We start from the raw sequence: 7,729 nt of genomic DNA, 5'->3' as shown, positions 1-7,729 counted from the left end.
TCTTCACAGAAATGGCAACTCTAACTAAGACAATAGCTAAACCTGAAGTGGCCTTCATAAGAATATAAAATGGAGGAACCTCTGTACTGTCATATTCCTCATTGGTTCCTAGGTCATTTCTAAATGACCTAGGTCTAAGTCTGTTTAGACTGAGTTCCCTAAAATTTTGGGTCCCAACAATAAAGACCGAGGTGTCTATGGCAGTGATACTGGGTATTTCTATCTCTACTAGGATTAAGACCAGAATTTGGACCCATTTGACCTTCACTATCATTGAGTCGAGACCAATATGAACTCTCTTCTCTTCTTGATTATAGGCACATACCTAGCAGATAACAGACCAGGACACACAGAGTAAAGGTGTGACTTTCCAGTGAGTTGGGAGAGGCACATTTAGTCAAATCTTGCATACAAGCAAACTGGGTAATTTAGGACATGATACAGGTAATTTGTCCTTGGCAGAGAATGCATAAAATTTTAATTAAGAATGCATAAAATCTTAATTCCTGAAGACCTTTTTCTATTGCCTTCTCTACTGCTTAATTTACTGACCCCTGTCCCTCCCCATATTTTTCCACACCTGAAAAGGACATAAGAGAGCAGAAGTCCACCTGAAGGAGAGGATGTTCCATCCCTGATTTTGCTGAATTCCCATGTCCAGGTTTAGAACTGATAGGGATTGTGTTTCCAGTATTAGTAGTCTGGTTAGTCTTAGCTTTAAGAGGTCTGATGTCCAAGTGACAGTCCATCTGTTATTGTCCTCAGAGGCCCCTTTTCAAGGGATGAGACAAGCTACTTTGCCAGCAGTTGGAATGATGAGTAGTTTGATTGCTCCTAGGTGGGTGGCTTGGTGGAGATCTGTAAGCAGTAACTGTCCCAGCCTCCAGCATCAGCCATCCTTGTTTATCCAGATTGACCACTTCTTGTTTTGCCCAGTCAGTCTTGCTCCAGAGTATATCCTGATGTATTAGAGAGGCCTCACTGGTTCTAGGGCTAAATCCCTGGTGGCCAAGCCAGCTTTTCTGTTGTCTTTGGCTTCTGGGGAATCCCTTTTTCCATGTTCTTTGCAACGGACTTTGGCCACCATCTTGATTAGCCACATAGCTTCCAATAGGGTTAAGATTTCTTCTCCATTTTGATATCTTTTTCTTGCTGTGGTTAGCAATCCTCTTTCCCTGTTAGAGCCCCAAGAACATGGGTCATGGCAAAAGCATATCGGCTATCTGTGTATATACTGACAGCCTTGTCTTCCTGCCAGCAGACATCACTTGAGTCAACGATACAAGGTTCCACTCGTTAAGCTGAGGTTCCCCTGCTTAAACATTGTGCCCAGAGTCTACTTTGGGTCATCAATAATGTCCCAGTGTACCTAACCCTATCTTGGATGAAACTGCTCCTGTCTGCGAATAATACTTCATCTGATATGGCCAATGGGACATTAGTCAGATCAGTCCTATAGGCTGGAATAGATCAGGTCAGTCAGTTCAATAGAATCATGGGTTCCTCATCTGGCAGGAGACTGGCAGGGTTGAGGGCTGACATCTTTTTTTTTGTTTTGTTTTGTTTTTCGAGACAGGGTTTCTCTGTGTAGCCCTGACTGTCCTGGCACTCACTTTGTAGACCAGGCTGGCCTCGAACTCAGAAATCCGCCTGCCTCTGCCTCCCGAGTGCTGGGATTAAAGGCGTGCGCCACCACGCCCAGCTAAGGGCTGACATCTTGTGAAACTAAATGTGGGGTTATCCAGAAGCAGGGCTTAGTATTGGGTCATCTGAGCATTAGACATCCGCCTCTCCCCTCAAGAGGGCCCCAGTAGTGTGGGGCTCTCAGGAACAGTCTGTGTCCTAAAGTTAATTTGTCAGCTTCTTATATCAGCAGGGCAGTGGCAGCTACAGTCCTTATACACACAGGCTATCCAGCTCTGGCCAGGTCAAGTCTCTTAGAGAGATATGCCACTGGTCTTCTACACGGTCCAGGGCTTGTATGAGGATCCCATAGGCCATGCCTCTGGCTTCATCCATATACAAGTGGAATGGCATAGTAATGTCTGGAAGGACCAGGGCTGGGGCCTTTCTCAAGGCTTAGAAGGCTGTGCTCACTCTCAGTCTATTCCAAAGGCTGTACTACCAGTGCTGGTAGAGAGAGGCTTGGCTATCTCAGAAAATTCCATCATCAATTGTCAGTAGTATCTAGTCACTCCCAAGTATTCCTGCAGTTGTGTCTTCTGATGTGGCGGCGGGGATTTACAGGATGGCTGAAATACAGCATTGAAATTTAGCTTTTCTTTATCTAGGTTGTAGCCTAGGCACATGACCTGAGGGTCACACAGCTGAGCCTTCTTGGCTGAGACTCTATGTGCCACGGCTTGGAGGGACTCTAGAAAGGTCTTCCTTCTCTTGTCCACATTCCTCCTCAGTGGTCAGAGCTACGAGGCCATCCACAGAGTGCAGCAGGGTGTTTTGTGGATATCTTTGTCTAAATTCCAACAGCTCTACACACAGGGCCCCATCAAATATTGCTGGTGAGCCCCTGAACCCCTTCTCCTGGTCTGTCTCCCTTATTTCCTCTCTTCCTGTCTCCCTAAAGGCAGTAATCACAGCTTGGCAGGGTTTCTTCCCCAGCTTGTCTTTAGTGGAATCTTGGTTGTTGTAAACTCTTAAGAAATTTTGAAATGTAGAGACCTATTCATACCTTCAAATCCCTCGAACTTCTGAAGCTTTCTCCTTATGTCTAGGGGCAACTTCACGGCAAATGCAATATAAATGATTTTCTGATTTTGTTACAAAGGCATACCAGAAACCCAAAGGCTCTGAGTCCCTGACCTACTTTGGATAAGTTTATGTGTTTCTGACTCTCTCTCTCTCTCTCTCTTTATTTATTTATTTATTTATTTATTTATTTATTTATATGAGTACACTGTAGCTGTCTTTAGACACATACTTGAAGAGTACATCAGACCCCCATTACAGATGGTTGTGAGCCACTATGTGGTTTCTGGGAATTGAACTCAGGACCTCTGGAAGAACAGTCGGTGCTCTAAACCACTGAGCCATCCCTTCAGCCCTCTGACTGCCTCTTTTAATCCCTCCCCTCCCCAATAATGTTTGACAGAAAAAAAAAAGTCCAGTGTCCTTTTACATTAAAACAGTATCCAAATAGGCTGATAAGGGTCTACAGCTTTTTCAAAAAAAAGAGGGGTTTGGGTTTTCCAATGTAAAAAGTCACTGTTTGAGGAGACACAGCCATGAACATGTAAGCTGAACTTCCAGTTGTCCCCTGGTGTGACTTAGGGAATTACTTCCTCCTTCCCAGAGCAACCAGCTGTGTAGAGCACGGGCAAGGGGTAGAGAGCATATAGCTCCAGGTTCTATTATGTGGAATTCAAACAACTAACTAAGCTGGATGTGCGGGCTCGGGAGTTGGAAAGGGAGGCAGATGGGCTGAGAGGATGGATGAAGGTTTGGGATTTCTCTGGGTGACCTGGTGGGGCTAAAATGACTTTGGTGCCCAATAACAGGGAACAGGTCTTAAGCCAAGGGGTTGAATGTATCTGGCACCAGAGAAAGCCTTTGTTGATTACAGTAAAACTGGTGGCTACAGCTGGTTCTGGAGCAGCAGGCATTGCCATAGCAACAGCAATAGCTGGCCATAGTCACCACCAGAAGGGAGACAGCACAGCCTGGGAGCCTGGAGTGGCTTTGTAAACCTGTGGAAAACCATGCACCACTTTGGGGCAGCTGTGGCTGTGGTCTTGGGATGGCTCGCCCTTCCCCTTTAACTTTAGAAATGTTTCTCTGATGCACAGAAGTGATAGAAACATGGAGAAATACACAGGATGTGCTGGATGTCAACTTGACACAAGCAAGAGTCTTTGGAGAGGGATCTCAACGTAAAAAAAAAATGTTTCCAGGGCTGGAGAGATGGCTCAGTGGTTAAGAGGACTGACTGCGCTTCCAGAGGTCCTGGGTTCAATTCCTAGCAACTACATGGTGGCTCACAACCATCTATAATGGGATATGGTACCCTCTTCTGGTGTGTCTGAAGACAGTGACAGTATACTTATACACATAAAATAAATAAATAAATATTTTTAAAAGTTTCCATAAGATAGGGCTGTAGACAAACCTGTAGAACATTTCCTTAATTAATGATTGATGGGGAGGGCCCAGCCATTTTGGGTGGTGCCATCCCTGGGCTGGTGGTCCTGGGTTCTATAGCACTCCTCCACGGCCTCTGTATCAGCTCCTGCCTCCGGGTTCTGTTTGAGTTCCTGCTCTCTCTCATTGTTTTTGATGTTGCTTTTGCCATGGTATTTCATCAAAGCAATAGTAGCCCTAAACCAAGCACACAGTCATGCAGAGAGATGCAGTAAAGACACCCAGGAGCAGCCACCATACATTCATATACCTGGACAGACAAGGAGAGTCCAGTGACATCCCACACAGATCCCATAAACAGAGTCCAGAGTTATGTTTGACTTTTCCTTTAGTGTCCTAACTAGATGGTGCCTCCTATAGATCAAACTTACCCCTGGAGATACTCAGATGAGATAACTTTCCAGAGGTGACCATGTCAGTGCATCTCTGGAGTGTTTGGCAAAGATCCATCATGGGACTCTGTACATCTCAGGGTGCACACTCCCTTAAGAGTCCTCTCCAGCAGGCACATTCTTCCCACTCCAACAGTTCCTGAGGCACCTAAGCATCAGGGTCTTATGTCTGGAGATCTTGCTGGGGCCTCCAAAATGTTGCAAGAAGCCAGACAGTTTATAGCCAATTGAAAGTCTTTATTCCAGCCAGCAGAAACTACACTCAGTTATTTGGCAGACCCAAGCATTTATACCAAGGGACTTTTAAAAGCAAAATCCACACTTTGATATCTCACTCAGCAGCTGCAGGCATGGGAGGGGGTTGCACAAGCAAGCAACTTAACAGAAGCTAAGTTAAGCTGGTAGTTAGGGAAGGGTTCTGTGCAAGCAAGCAGTTTAATAAAAGAAGCTATGATAAGTTAGCTAGGGCATATTGACCTTTGGTCCTAGAATAGAACTGGGTAACTTTCCATGGGATTCTCCATTAGGGAGATCAAATTGTAGTTAATCCTGAAATGGCCTAAGCAAGAATACAAGATGAAGAAACCTCTGCACTGCCTTGCCCTGTCACACAACTGAAAACCAAGAGTTCAAATCCTGAACCCGGGGGAGTACTTTTCACTCAAACCACCGCAGCCCACCACAGATCCTTGCTGTAGTTACCTGCCTCTACCCATTTTCTATTCGTTTTGTAGCCTTGTGTGGTGGTTTAAATAGGAATGGTCCCATAGACTCCTGTGTTTCAATTCTCAGCAATAGGGAGTGGCACTATTAGGAGGTGTGGTCTTGTTGGAGTGGGTGTGGCTTTGTTGGAGGAGGTGCGTCTCTAAGAGTTGGACTTTGATGTCTCAGAAGCTCAAGCCATGCCCAGTGTGGCATTTACTTCCAGCTGCCTGTGAATAAGATGTAGAACTCAGGCTGGAGAGATGGCTCAGCGATTAAGAGCAGTGACTGCTCTTCTAGAGGTCCTGAGTTCATATTCCAGCAACCACATGGTGGCTCACAACCATCTGTGATGAGATCTGACACCCTCTTCTGGTGTGTCTGAGGACAGCTACAATGTACTTACATAAAATAATATATAAATCTTAAAAAAAAAAAAAAAAAGTAAAACTCACAGCTCCTTCTCCAGCGCTGTGTCTGCCTGCATGTTGTAAATGTAAATGTTTCGAGACAGGGTTTCTCTGTGTGGCCCTGGCTGCCCTGGAACTCTCTGTGGACCAGGCTGGCCTTGAACTCAGAAATCTGCCTGCCTCTGCTTCCCAAGTGCTGGGATTAAAGGCATCTGCCACCACTGCCCAGTGTAAGTATTGCTTCTATTTCCCCAGATGAAGTGATGAGCTGTACCCAGGCTTTACAAATACACGGCATGGGCTGAGCCCAGAGTGTTTCTATCTAACTATCCTAGGCCCAGGCCTGGAAGCTTCTAGCCTCCATCGAATCTAATCTTCTCCAAGCTTAAATCTTGAAGGCCTCAGTGTCTAGCCTCTGTATGCTAACCTGGGCCTAGAATGTTTCAGCCTCCAAGACTTTCTGCTGAATAAACTCACCCTTTCTAGCCCTTTCTGAATTCTGGCTGGCTAGTTCAATCTAGCAGTTCTGGCTAAAACTGCTAATTCAAATTAGTTTCTCTCTGCTTCTGATTGAATTGCTGCGCTTGGAAGGACTGCATCTGAATTCCATGAACTGAACGGCTCCAAATTCAACTACTCTGCTCTGAACTAAACTGCACTCAATTAAACTACACCAAGCTGAACGCTCTGAACTGCTCTGAACTGAACTGAACTGAATTCTACTCTCTATCCTTCACTGTTCTTAAACAGCCTCTCTTTCCCGCGATTTGGGCATATCCTATCTGACTTATTCTGTCAAATATTCTGTAATTTATTATTTTGTCTGCCCCTCAGTTATACATCATTGTTTGGGATTAAAGGTGTATACTAAAAGTATGTCTGTATTCCAGTCAGAGCGATTAAAGGTGTGTTGTGTCTGCATTCCAATCAGATCATATCTTTGGCTATGATCCCTTGCCAACAGCCATATTGATGAATTAAAATTCTCCATGCTTGTCGGGTGTGGTGACACACGCCTTTAATCCCAGCAGAGGCAGGTGGATTTCTGAGTTTGAGGCCAGCAAGTTCTACAAAGTGAGCTCCAGGACAGCCAGGGCTATACAGAGAAACACTGTCTCAAGGGAAAAAAAAATTCTCCATGCTTTCCATTATAATGTGATAATGGACTAAACCTCTGAACTGTAAACCAGCCCCAACTAAATATTTTGTTTCATGAGTTGTCATGGTCAATGTGTCTCTTTACCTGAGCCTTGTGGATGAGCAAGTGTTTTATCCACTTAGCTATATCCTCAGTCCTCTAACAGGCTTTCCTTACCTTAAATTAACTAGTCAATAAGAAGGCCCACATTGTCCAGTGCTAGGTATCTTATAGATTTATTTTCATAGCATCTATCACTTTCTTGGAGAAGACAAGCATAGAAAAGCAAATTGCCAGTAAACAAGACCCACAAACCTCATTTCATTGGCTAATTAGAAAATTAAAATGGGAAATCAGGAGCCATTATCATCACAGGAATTGGCCATTGATCTTCATCATCTAACAGCAACAGAAAATAACCTTTCAGCTTCCCTGTCTCCATCTTTGGCCAGGGCTGGTGATGCAGGAAGAGAAAGGAAGCCATCCAATCCATACTAAATAAAGCTGGTAATCCTTGGTGTTGGGGAGATGGCTCAGTGGATAAGAACACTATGCATGGGAGGAAGTTGAGTTCAAATCCCCAGCACCCATGCTAGTACCAGAGGGTATGAGGCTTGGCTCTCACAGAAAGATGAACTGTGGCTCCAGCCCAGAACCTGCTAGGGTAGCCGCCAGAGACCTGCTGGCCTGAGGAGCCTGCAAGACACACAGAAAGTGAACATTTTCTCAGAGCTGTGGGGGGACTGAAAAGCCCCAAACTTCTGAACTGATAAGGTATTATGTTTGAAAACAATAAAAGGGAAAGGAAACTGGGAATTAAAAACAAAAAAACCATGCCGGGCGTGGTGGCGCACGCCTTTAATCCCAGCACTCGGGAGGCAGAGGCAGGCGGATTTCTGAGTTCGAGGCCAGCCTGGTCTACAAAGTGAGTT

Source organism: Mus caroli, chromosome 12 (assembly GCF_900094665.2).
Source record: "Mus caroli chromosome 12, CAROLI_EIJ_v1.1, whole genome shotgun sequence".
NCBI lineage: Eukaryota > Metazoa > Chordata > Mammalia > Rodentia > Muridae > Mus > Mus caroli.
This window is presented reverse-complemented; position numbering follows the sequence as displayed.